Source organism: Brassica oleracea, chromosome C2 (genome assembly GCF_000695525.1).
Source record: "Brassica oleracea var. oleracea cultivar TO1000 chromosome C2, BOL, whole genome shotgun sequence".
Lineage (NCBI taxonomy): Eukaryota > Viridiplantae > Streptophyta > Magnoliopsida > Brassicales > Brassicaceae > Brassica > Brassica oleracea.
Genome location: NC_027749.1, coordinates 50,810,755 through 50,823,182, shown reverse-complemented (window position 1 = coordinate 50,823,182; position 12,428 = coordinate 50,810,755). Strand labels below are relative to the sequence as shown.

Here is a 12,428-nt window from a genome sequence, read left to right as displayed (position 1 = left end):
GGGTTAGAGAGACCGCTATAGTTGAAGCGCTTTCTGTAGCGGTCTTCTGTAGCGGCATAATGAGGTCGCTATGAGCTCAAGAATGCGAAAAAAATCGTCTAAGTGTCCTAGCGGCCACCCGTAGCGGGCATGTCAGGTCGCTACAGGCGTAGTGACCTCTGGTAGCGACCTTTTATGGTCACTACGGAGAAAAATATCTGTTTTTATGGGTCAACCCCAGCTCGAGTTTTAGATGTATTCTATGCATGCACAAATCAGGTGAAATACCAGGAATTTCTTCTAATGAATACCTTATTGTCTTACGGTATTTTCTCAATTCACACAAGAGTTTAGAAGTTTCCATATTATTATGTTCAGATTTCACAATGACATGATATGTGGAATTAGGTCCAAGAAATGCATACCTAAGTCCTGCTGGGAGCGACTTTAATTCGATATTTGGAGCCTCGAGTTTGCTCCATGGATCGTCGAGCAGGCTGGCCGGTTCGTTCCCTAGTTTAGGAGCAGTTGCTCCTTCTTGTGGAACCTGATTGCTCGTCTCCCCCAGACTCAGGAAAGCGACCATCTTCTCAATGCTTTTACTCGAACCAAATATCTTCTCTTACCCATCAGCATCAACGTTGCATGTGTTCTGCTTAGACTCTGCTCGTGTCAGAGCCACTTCCAAAGGGCCATCCGCTAGGATTTCTTCAATCATCCCTTGTTGAGGGGTCAAGGCGGCGTTCTCGTCGTCAATCGTGAAGTTCTGACCATCCAACATAGGTCGTTTGAGCAGCTCGTCCATCTCAAACTTCATCACAATATCCCCCAGTTGGAGATCGATCCTCCCATTGCGGACATCAATGATTGCACCAGCTGTGCATAGGAAAGGTCGGCCTAGAATGAGAGGGTCTTTCGGTTCATCTTCGAGCTCCGGAACCATGAAATCCGCCGGAACAGTGGTGTTGCCAATTTGAACTTGGAGGTCTTCGAGAACGCCTACTGGCAACTTGACTGCTCTGTCTGCGAACACCAATGAAATCCTGGTTGGCTGGAAATTGGTTAGTCCCATGCGTTTTGCAACTGAGTAGGGCATGAGATTCACACTGGAACCTAAACCGAGAGGACAAATTTTCCAAGATCTTCCAATTTCCTGACTGTTCTGTTTTGAAGGACTGTGCTGCATTCTTTTGAGACCATCATGATATCGTTGTCTGCAGAGGTCTTCCCAGACTGCTGATGTGTTGTGATTTTGCATAGTTTTAGCTTTGTTATTTCATATATATTCATGCATTAACCTTACGTTTATTTGCATTTAGAGTCTATTGCATGTACATTTGCATCTTGTAGGTGTTGGATGAATTGTTTGGAGTTTTGGAGGTGATTAGAGCACAAAAGGAGCTTTCGAGGAGTCTTGAACCGAACGTGTGAAAGACAAGCATGGATGAAGGTCTTAAAGATATCTTTTGAAACTTGTCTTTTGGGAAGACATGGTAAATTGAGTTAGCTTTACAATGGAGGTGGTTTCAAGTCGTTTGGAGCTGTATTGAGGGATTTATGATCAAAATACTACACACATATCAGTATGACATTCCTAGCGGCCACCCTAGCAACATCAACAATAGCCTTCGAATTTTAAGCCTTTAGACTCATTTTTATTCACTTAAAACCTATAAAACTCATTACTATTCATTATTCTTCTTATTTTTGGTATTCTAAAGGTGTGTGCAACATGGAGAAAGTGGAGAAAACTTTAATGAGTGAGTTTTATCTCTTTAAAGCTTGCAACATGGGGGATGGGTTGTCTATCATGAGTTTGGTGGCTCTTTTGGCCTAACTTTCTCTACCTTTTCTGAAGAGGCAAGACTGTTTTGGCCATATGAAGGGGCAAAAGGTGTTCTATAATGGAAGAAAGTGGAGATTAACTTTTATGAGTGTGTTTTATGCTTTATGCTTTCACATGATGGATGTGTTGTCATCCTCCTTTACTTAGGCTATAAAAGAGACTGCAAGGGGAAGGAGGAAGACACACAATACACAGAGTACAATACAACAAAGAGTAGAGAGTGAAAGTTTTATAGTTTCATATTTTGTATTTTGAGAGTTTGAGAGAAAACATTTGTTCTTGAGCTGTTCTTCATTGTTCATCATCTATTCTTGAGTTTTAATTTGGTTTTGCTTGTTTAATCCTTGTTTATCTTTATTCTCTGTTGTATCTACTTGAATATGCTTCAATCTATTATGAGATTAAGTGTTTTCATGGAGATTAGTGAGTAGTTTCCTTAAGAATTCATGGGTTAGGGAGATTAGAGTAACTTAGTGAAGATCTATGGTGTTATTGTATTAGATCCTTGTATGAACTTGCTTGTTGAGTATTTTTAATGCTTGTTTAGTCTTGATCACTCTAAACCTGATTTCTAAACACTTCTCATCAGACATGATTAGATGAAGTGTTTGAATCAACTCAACTAAGCTCTAGTGAGATTAGCCAAGGACACTTGATGTTAAAATTGCTAGATAGTTATTAAACTTGAACTTAAAGATTGCTTGATTGAATTAAGCCAAAGACATTTGATGTTTAATGATTTCTAAGCAAATGGACATTTACCTAGACATAGGACTTGTCTAAAATTGTGTTTAGACTTAAGAGATTACTTTGATTGAAAGCTTGTCACCTAGATTGGATCTTAGTTACTTGAAGTCAATTCCCTTAGCCCATGGATTCACTTGTTTAAATTGATTAAAACCTTGTTGTATTGCTCTGTTTGCTATTGTTAGTTGTCACACACTCACCACTATTGAATCTGCTTAGCTTAAGAAATGACTTGTATTCTCACTGATTCACATCACTAGGACTGGTTCGACATTCACCCCACTATACTACAACATTTGCAATAGGCAGAAAAACCTATTATCAAATTGGCGCCGTCTTGATCACTCTAAACCTGATTTCTAAACACTTCTCATCAGACATGATTAGATGAAGTGTTTGAATCAACTCAACTAAGCTCTAGTGAGATTAGCCAAGGACACTTGATGTTAAAATTGCTAGATAGTTATTAAACTTGAACTTAAAGATTGCTTGATTGAATTAAGCCAAAGACATTTGATGTTTAATGATTTCTAAGCAAATGGACATTTACCTAGACATAGGACTTGTCTAAAATTGTGTTTAGACTTAAGAGATTACTTTGATTGAAAGCTTGTCACCTAGATTGGATCTTAGTTACTTGAAGTCAATTCCCAATACCCATGGATTCACTTGTTTAAATTGATTAAAACCTTGTTGTATTGCTCTGTTTGCTATTGTTAGTTGTCACACACTCACCACTATTGAATCTACTTAGCTTAAGAAATGACTTGTATTCTCACTGATTCACATCACTAGGACTGGTTCGACATTCACCCCACTATACTACAACATTTGCAATAGGCAAAAACCCTATTACCACGAGGATCCCTCCGGTTATTATCTTGTTACCGTTGAGCATAGCTCCGGATGTAATTGCTTAAACTCGTTTTAGATTTAATATAATCGTTTGTGTGACAAAAAAAAATACGATTCTATAAGACTAAATACATCCTATACAAATATACAAAGAGTGTTAGTTCGACACTTTCACACAAATTTAAAGAATGATTGAAACAAGTTAATATTGTATTAATTACATTTATTTAATCAATAGTATTTAGAAATAAATATATTTTATAAAAATCAATGCATTTTGTAATAAATATTAAGTTAAAAATAAAAATAATTTGTATTAAATTCTAAAATGACATTTTTTACTCCCTCCGTTTTTTAATATAAGTCGTTTTAGAATTGTGCACATAGATTAAAAAATCATTATTTTTTTTCTATTTTCAAAACAAAAACATCATTAATTATTTATCTAACCACAAATCAACCAATAATAAAATAGAAGATATATTATCATTGGTCATATAACATTAAGTGTTAATAAATTTTACATAGAAAACCGAAAATGTCATATAATTTGGAACATAAAAATTCCTCTAAAACGACTTATATAAAAAAACGGAGGGAGTATATAACAAGAAAAAAATGTAAAAGCACTCTGTGGAAAATACTGAATATTAAAAGTACGTATTATTAGAGCAGAATTATCCGGAGTTTTTAGTGGGTTTCTTAGTGCGTGGGCCCCCACAAAACCCTTAAGGATCGGTTACAAAAACTGCTAATTAAGAACCGATCTTAGTGAGTTTCTTACACTGTTCGCGGGTCCCACTGACACGTGGCGCCCCGCGATTGGTTTGTATTTTAACTTTTTTTTTTTTTTTTTTTTAAACTAAGAAATCCATTGGGTTTCTTAGGGATAATCATGGCCTTATATCACCAAATTTAAGGTTCTTCTTCCTCATAGTTCTCTTCTAGAACAGAAACTACTAGGTAAGTTGCGTCATGGTTTTTTTCTGAAAGCCCCATCGCTCTGTTATATTTACATGCATATTCGTTGAGATCTATTATTAAATTTACATTTCATTAGTTGCAGGTAAATGGACATGAAGAGGTCAGCAAGATCATCAAGCGATCACCTATCTCCACCTCCTCCTCCATCTCCTGTTGTAGCTGTAGCCATTAATGGAAAGAATAAGAGCAAAGACGTAGCGTTTTGGGCTCTTGAGAAGTTCATCCCTGGAGGCTTTTCTGATTTAAAATTGATCTATGTTCGTCCTCCTATCACTTATATTATTATCCCAAGTAAGTTGTGACCAGAATTTTGCAGCTACTGCAAAAGATCTATGTGTTTGGCAACAAAGATTATTGAGTTTTTATTTATTTGTTTTCAGTGGGGAAAGCGATATCGATACTAGCGATAAGTGCTGAAGCAGTATCAGCTTACAGAAAAGAAGTGGATGGGAACACAAACGAGCTGCTTTGTCCTTACAAGCAAATGTTCGAAAGCAGAAAGGTACGGTCTCAAAGAACTAGGTTTGGTCTCTCCTTTCTTGTTGTGTTTTCTCAAAAATGTTACAAAATAGGTGCGAGTAGAGATCCTGGTGCTAGAATCACACGATCCTGTAGCTGCGATAGCGGAACAGATTGCTGGAACTGGAGTCACCAAACTCGTTATAGGAACAGAGGCGGACCCACGTGTTAGGAAGGGGTTGCACCTGCAACAGGTTAAATATACATATTAAAGAGTTTTTTTCATTGTGCAAGAAGAAATCGTAGCTCAGTTGGTGAAAAGCCCCCCCTCTTGACCCCCTTTTTCTGAGTTCGAAGCCTTGGTGTTACCTTTTTTTACTTATTTTAGTATATTTGACACCCCTAAAAAATGGGGCTGGGTCCGCCACTGTATAGGAATGTCTCATCCCGGATTCTTCACCAAAAAAATCGGTATGTCTTCTATGATCGCGACTGCTGTGCCAAGATTCTGCACAGTCTATGTTGTCTCAAAGGGGAAACTAGCTTCTGTGCGTCCTTCCGATTCCGAATCTAGCGGAACGATAAGGTTCGAAAGAATGGAGAGAGACAGTTCCACGAGTGGATCTCCTGATAGTCCTAGTCCCAGAGTCCCTTCGAGCAACAACCATGAGATAGCTAATATGGACTGCGAACAGTGGTTCCTGCGAACTATTCTTTTGTTTCTTATCAAGCTTCTAACATGTCTGAGGGTCACCTCATTGTCCATTCCATGACCGATAACAATCAGGTAAGTTAACTGTCTTGATCTTGATTGTGTTTTCGGGAGAGACAAAACATACTCTCGTTTTGATTCTAGAAATGACTTAAATCTTCGTCTACCAGTAAACTGTAAGACCATGATTAATAGGGAATTCTTATGGTGAGTTTCTTAGAGGAATATAAGAACCCGTCTCTTAATTTTTAACTAAAAAGGCTAAGAACCGGTTCTTAAATCTTTTATTTAAGAGCCGGTTCTTAGCTTTTTTTTAGTTAAAAGTTAAGAGACGGGTTATTATATTATGCTAAGAACCCCACCCTAAGAACCCCCGTTAATCATGCTCTAATATTCGTTGGGATTAGGGAAACCATTTTTATTAAATAAGAAAGTTTTTTTTAAAGAATGTTAAATTTGTTCAAATCAAAAAAAAATTTTACAATTTTTTGAGCTTGTGTAAGCATAAATTGGATTTGGAAAACAACTTAAACTCTCACTAGCTCCTGGTATCAAACAGACTGTTAAATAAGAAAGTTTTAGAAAAGAAATATCGAGTTTTGATATAAATACAAGTGTAAACATCATAAATTATTCATTTATGTAATTATTATACGTACAAACCCTAAAAACATGCATGTAATTTTCGCAATCTGAGTTTCTCTCTAATTTTCTTGTTTTCTTAGAGTTTCATTTGCGTTTGTTCACAACAAATTGTGTAGGCGAACCTGACATTTGAGATGGAGAAGCTGAGAGCCGAGCTGAAACATGTTCAGGAGATGTATGATATGACTCAAACCGAGACTGCTGATGCCTTTCAAAAGGTTATTATAGTTTAAGATTTTGAACCGCATAGACCGTGGCAATTTTAATGTTACGTTACATTTCTTGTTTTTATTTGAGTTTTGGTGGCAGCTAACTGAGCTAAATCAACGAAGATATGAGGAATCAGAGAAGCTTATGGAGCTGAAAGAAAAGGAAGAAGAAGCTAAAGATACAGCTTCAAAGGAGAAGCAGAGGTACGAAGAGACGATGAAGGAGGTAGAGAAAGTTAAAGAACTCATGATGAAAGAGGCTTTACGCAGAAGAAAAGCTGAGATCAAAGCATAGCGTGACAGTAAAGAGAAAGATAAGCTCCAGGCTTCTGTCGTCTGTCCCCGGATCCAATATCAATACTACTCATGCGAGGAGATTACAGCCGCTACTTCAAACTTTTCTGAAGATCTCAAAATCGGAGTCGGATCCTATGGAACCGTTTACAAATGCAATCTGCATCACACGACAGGTGCTGTCAAGGTCCTTCACGCTGGAGAAACTCAGCTCTCCAAATAGTTTGATCAAGAGGTTAGTTCTCTAGTTACATTAAGCAGAGCCAGTCATGGAAATATCACAGTGAATAATTTTTGTCTTGGCTCCCAAATTTTAAAGAAGAAATAAACGTAAGTCTGGTAAAAAGATTTTTTTTTATATTAAAATTTACATTACAATCCTCAAATTTCAAGACCGCCTCTAATAAATTATCTTCCAGCTTAGAGCAAACACATTGGTGGTATCTAAACTTAGAGTATCTCTTTTTTTTTTAATCGTGTGATTAGTTATGTTATTACAACGATAGAAATATTACATAGATGATTTTAGAGCCGACAATTCTACCATCATATGAGAATGCACGTCTGACTGCATCACTCCGAGCCGCCCTATGAGATCCATGTTCGATGATACGCCATGCACCATGTTGAAGACCTCTTGTAATTTTTTTCCCCATAATCTGCATAATTTGCTTTTCTGGGGTTTAAACCCCGGACCTCCTGATGTAGAAGCATTAATGAACTCTTAGTCAAACCACTGGACTAAGAGGATTTCTGCAAACTTGAGTATCTAAAAATTAAAAGAATAAAAAATTTAAAAGTTAGAAATACAAAACAAAAAGTCAAAAGAGAGAAAGAGAAAAAAAATTGTTGTTAGAACACCTCCATTAGTGAGGTTAAGTGGATATCTAAGAACATGATTATTGGAAGATTCTTAAGGTGGAGTTCTTAACGGAATATAAGAATCTGTCTCTTAACTTTTAACTAAAAAAACTATGAACCGGTTCTTAATCTTATTTAAGAACCGGTTCATAACTTTTTTAGTTAAAAATTAAGAGACGGGTTCTTATATTCCGCTATGAACCCCATCTTAAAAACCTCTAATAATCATGGTTTAACAATTTTAGAAAAAGAAAGAAAATACAAAATTAGGAGAGAGAAGACACGGAGGTTTGGTTCAGAGATATTTTTGCAAAAGTTTCAGATACTCAAAATCACCTTTACTTCTCTTCTATTGGTCAATCTATTTAAAAATAAATTGAAATTAATAATAGCAATATAATATCATTATTTTTATTTTTGTAGAAACTAAAAGAGTGTCTCACCAATAAGGTTTCTCTTCGAGAACTCCAACAAAAAAATTGGATAATTTTTCATAACATGTGCAAGGTTCTTATTGGTTCCTTTTGTCTTTTATGATTCTCAATTAAATTAATAATCAAATGATATTAAATTATAATTATTTTAATTATGAGATATTCAATATGAGAGTCTTAAGAGCACCTCTATTGGTTAGAGTCCATACATTTTCAAAAATAAAAAAAATATTAATATTATAATCATTCATTTCTTTTCTTTCAATGAATGACATCTTTTCTTTGAGTACATATGCAATTTTTTAAAAGCTTTGAATTAAGAATTTTTGGTATTTCTCTTTCCTAATTTCATTATTATTATTTTTCTTTAAATGATTAGAACTCCTCCTAATACTGCTGTTCGAGATGTTCTAAAAGCTCGGCAGCAGGACCATCTCTCAATTATGTATCTAATGAGCTTAATATTGTTATAATATATTATGTAATTAAATTTAAAACATGTAAAAAGAAAAGTAATTGACATAATGGCACATAGAGAGAGATGAGTGCCTTAGACTATCTCCAATCCTACTTCATTTTTCATTTTTTATTTCATTTTGAAATAATTTTGCTCCAACCTCAATTCATTTTTTGCTTCAAAATGAAGCAGTGAACATAGTCTCTTCGTGGAGAAACACATCTTCTCATTTTGAACTCTCTTTCTTTATTTTTTGTTTTTCATTATTAAGAATGGTGAGAGACTTGGAGAGGTACTCCCCACTGTTGATGCTCCAACGATGGCCATGCTCCTACTTCATTCCTCACCAGTTTCTTTTTATTTTGTTTGTTTGTTTACTACAAGCTTACCAATCAGAGTCTGATGTTTTGTATTTATGTGTGTGTTTATAGCTTGAAATCTTGAGCAAGATCCGACATCCTCACCTCGTCCTTCTCCTCGGGGCTTGTCCGGAACGAGGCTGCCTGGTCTACGAATACATGGAAAGCGGAAGCTTAGATGACAGGTTGATGCAAGTCAACGACACACCAGCTATGCCTTGGTTCGAGCGTTTCAGGATCGCTTTCGAAATCGCTTCAGCGCTAGTCTTCCTCCACAAGTCCAAGCCTAGACCAATCATTCACCGTGACCTCAAACCAGGTAACATCTTGCTTGACCACAACTTTGTCAGCAAACTAGAAGACATTGGTCTCTCCACGATGGTTAACCTAGAAGACGCTTCTTCTAAACTAACCGTCTTAAAGGAAACAAGTCTTGTGGGAACGCTATGTTACATCGACCCTGAGTATCAACGGACCGGGATCATCTCACCTAAGTCTGATGTGTATTCACTAGGGATTGTGATTCTTCAGCTGATAACCGCCAAGTCCCCGATAGGCATTACTCAAAAGGTTGAAGAAACTATTGTAGACGATGCTGAGTTTATGGCATTGTGGGATGTGAAAGCTGGAACGTGGCCTATGAGTGAGACTCGTGAGTTAGCTGCTTTGGGGCTGTTTTGTACGGAAATGAGACGCAGGGACAGACCAGACCTTAAAGATCAGATCATCCCGACTTTGGAAAGTTGTTGACAAAGCTCAAAACTCGGTCGGGAGAACACCGTCCGGTCCTCCATCTCACTTTATTTGTCCACTTCTCAAGGTTTGGAAGTGATTGGTTACTTGCATGTTCATCATGATTTAACCTAGTTTGAAAATTATTGGTTACTTACATGAAGAGAAATTTTGTATTCGTCATGACCTAACCTAGTTTGTTTTATGTTGATTACAGCGGGTGATGAACGAGCCATGCGTAGCTGCAGATGGGTACACGTATAATCGTGAAGCCATACAGGACTGGCTTAGAGAAAATGATACGTCCCCGGTGACAAACCTTCCCTTGCCTGACAAGAATATTCTTGCTAATTGCACTCTTTACTCAGCAATAATGGAATGGAAATCCAGTAAATAATAATGAGAGATAAGTACAATCTGGTTCAATGATCTTCTTGTGAGTGTGTGTGTGTTTTCTCTCTGTCGGTGCAGCGAGACCAGAGTTATAAGATGCATAAAATAAATAAGACACAAGTTTTTTTTTTCCGAATTCAGTAGAACAAGAAAGTCAATATACCAATCTTTTCTATTCCAAATTTTTTTAGGATACCCCAATCTTATCAGGCATTAGGTGGTTATCGATGAGATAATGATGCTGATGGAACGTATTTCGTTGCGAGAGAGAAGAAGTGTGAGAAACAATTTATATGTGATATATGTGGAAAAGTTTTAAGTTCTCAGGCATTAGGTGGTCATCGAACGAGCCATAAAAACCAACGGCGGAAGATTTGAGACAAGAATGATCAAGACCGACGTTATGAATGTGATGTCTATGGCAGAGTATTTGAATCTGGTCAAGCACTTGGTGGTCACAAGAAGGTTCATTACAAAATGTAATTAGGTTCGGTTATGTTTGGTTAGTCGACTTCAACCAAGTAACATAGAACCTATGAATTGTGGAATTTGGGTGATTAACTGATATGGATGAACAAATAATGCATTATGCTCTATATGTTTATGTTGTTGTGCCCTTTTTAGTTTATTTTCTCTATTTTATAAATAAGACTTTGGTTAAAGTTCGTATTTTGTTTTCATTTTTCGTACCTTTAAATTTTTTTTCTTTATAATAATAAAATTTGGTTACAGTTTATGTGTTTTTCATAAAATTGCTTATACAGAATATACATTTCTTTCAGAATTTAATTTCAGCAAAAAACTGCGAAATACAAAATTTAAATGTTGATGCAGTGATTCTATATGGTTTAGAGAAATTCACATGATTAAAGAAGAGTTATTGTTGGGTTCAGCCCTCACCAACTAATAGGATTTCATTATTTCAAATTTGATATCTTTTAAAAAAAGAAACAAAATATTGGCAAGTTATATTATGTTTTTAAAATAAAAAAAATAAAAAAATAATAGTTACAGAAAAAAGAATTAAAAAAATTTTTTTTAACGTCGTCAGCAAAACACTAAACCCTAAATCCTAATCCCTAAACCCTAAATCCTTGGGTAAACCCTAAACCATTGGATAAATCCTAAACTCTAAATAAAAACATTAAACACTAAAAATCTAAACCCTAAACCCTAAACCTTTGAGTGTTTTAGTGTTTAGTGATTTTGATTTAAAGTTTAAGATTTATCCTAGAGTTTAGGGTTTCCCCAAGGGTTTAGAATTTAGGGTTTCAGATTTAAGGTTTAGGGATTAGGATTCATGGTTTAATGTTTTACTGACGACGTTAAAAATATTTTTTTTTTGTAATTACTACTATTTTTTATTTATTTATTCATACATTTTAATTTAAAAAAAATAATATAATTTGACAATATTTTGTTTCTTTTTTTAAAAGATATCGAATTTGAAATAATGAAATACTATTGGTAGGTGAACCTCTAGGTTCATCCTAGTGGGTGAACCCAAGAATAATTCATTAAATAATGTTTCATAATTCATAGTAATATTGTGTTAGTCAAACACCAAGACTAAAACATTAATGGTACATATTATTATGTTTTATTTAGAAGATTTTCTATATTTAATATATCTACGTGTCAATTTACAAATTAATCAGAATTTATGTTTTTGTTTGACTAAGTGAAGTCAAAGATATTCAATCCAAATACTGTATATACATTGATTAGTATACGAAGTAAAGAATTGCATAATAATTAGTGGTAAGACTAAGAATTTACGTTAAATGGAAATATCATCAAATGAAGTCGCGTAGCTTGATTGTTTCTTTGCATTTATGTTAATAAAAATGAAATTGATACTAATGTTGACTCCTTTCAAAGAAGTTGGGGTTCACATGTTAAGTGTTCCAAAATCGTTTTGAGTTGTACATCGACTACGCTGAAATAAAACGGGCCGATAATGGGTAAAAGACTTAAAGACCCACATACTGACAGTCACTCTAACTAGCCCGAGAAATGTAGGAGTTTGGTTGACTTGATCCTCTCCAAACAAAATGTGAAACATTTCAGTTATACACAAAAGCAGGAGTACACTCATATATACTCCCTACCACCCTTCAAAAAAGAAAAAAAATCTACAATTACATAAAACAACATACAAAGAGATATATATGAACAATCACACCCCAATATATTGACCACAGACATTCACATTTAGCATCAGTAACATTACCAAGAATGATGACGGGATGAGGTAGATCACTTGGTAAGAATCACGTGGGCCAATTGTCATGCTCACGGATTCGACGCAAGACGGAGGCGAACTGCCCATTCTGTCACCAAATGAGGTACTGGGTGTTGGGTCTTGTCCCCAGCCCAGGTACAGTCCTCCCGTGTGAAGTGGACCGCTGTCTAACCGGGCCCAGGGGAATGATCCACGTAAGTGGGGAACCCCTGGATTA

General features: G+C 35.8%; 1 pseudogene; it reads left to right on the top strand.

The window, feature by feature from the left end:
* The first annotated feature begins 4,482 nt into the window (after positions 1-4,482).
* LOC106324544 lies at positions 4,483-10,080 on the top strand (annotated as a pseudogene).
* Positions 10,081-12,428: the final 2,348 nt, after the last annotated feature.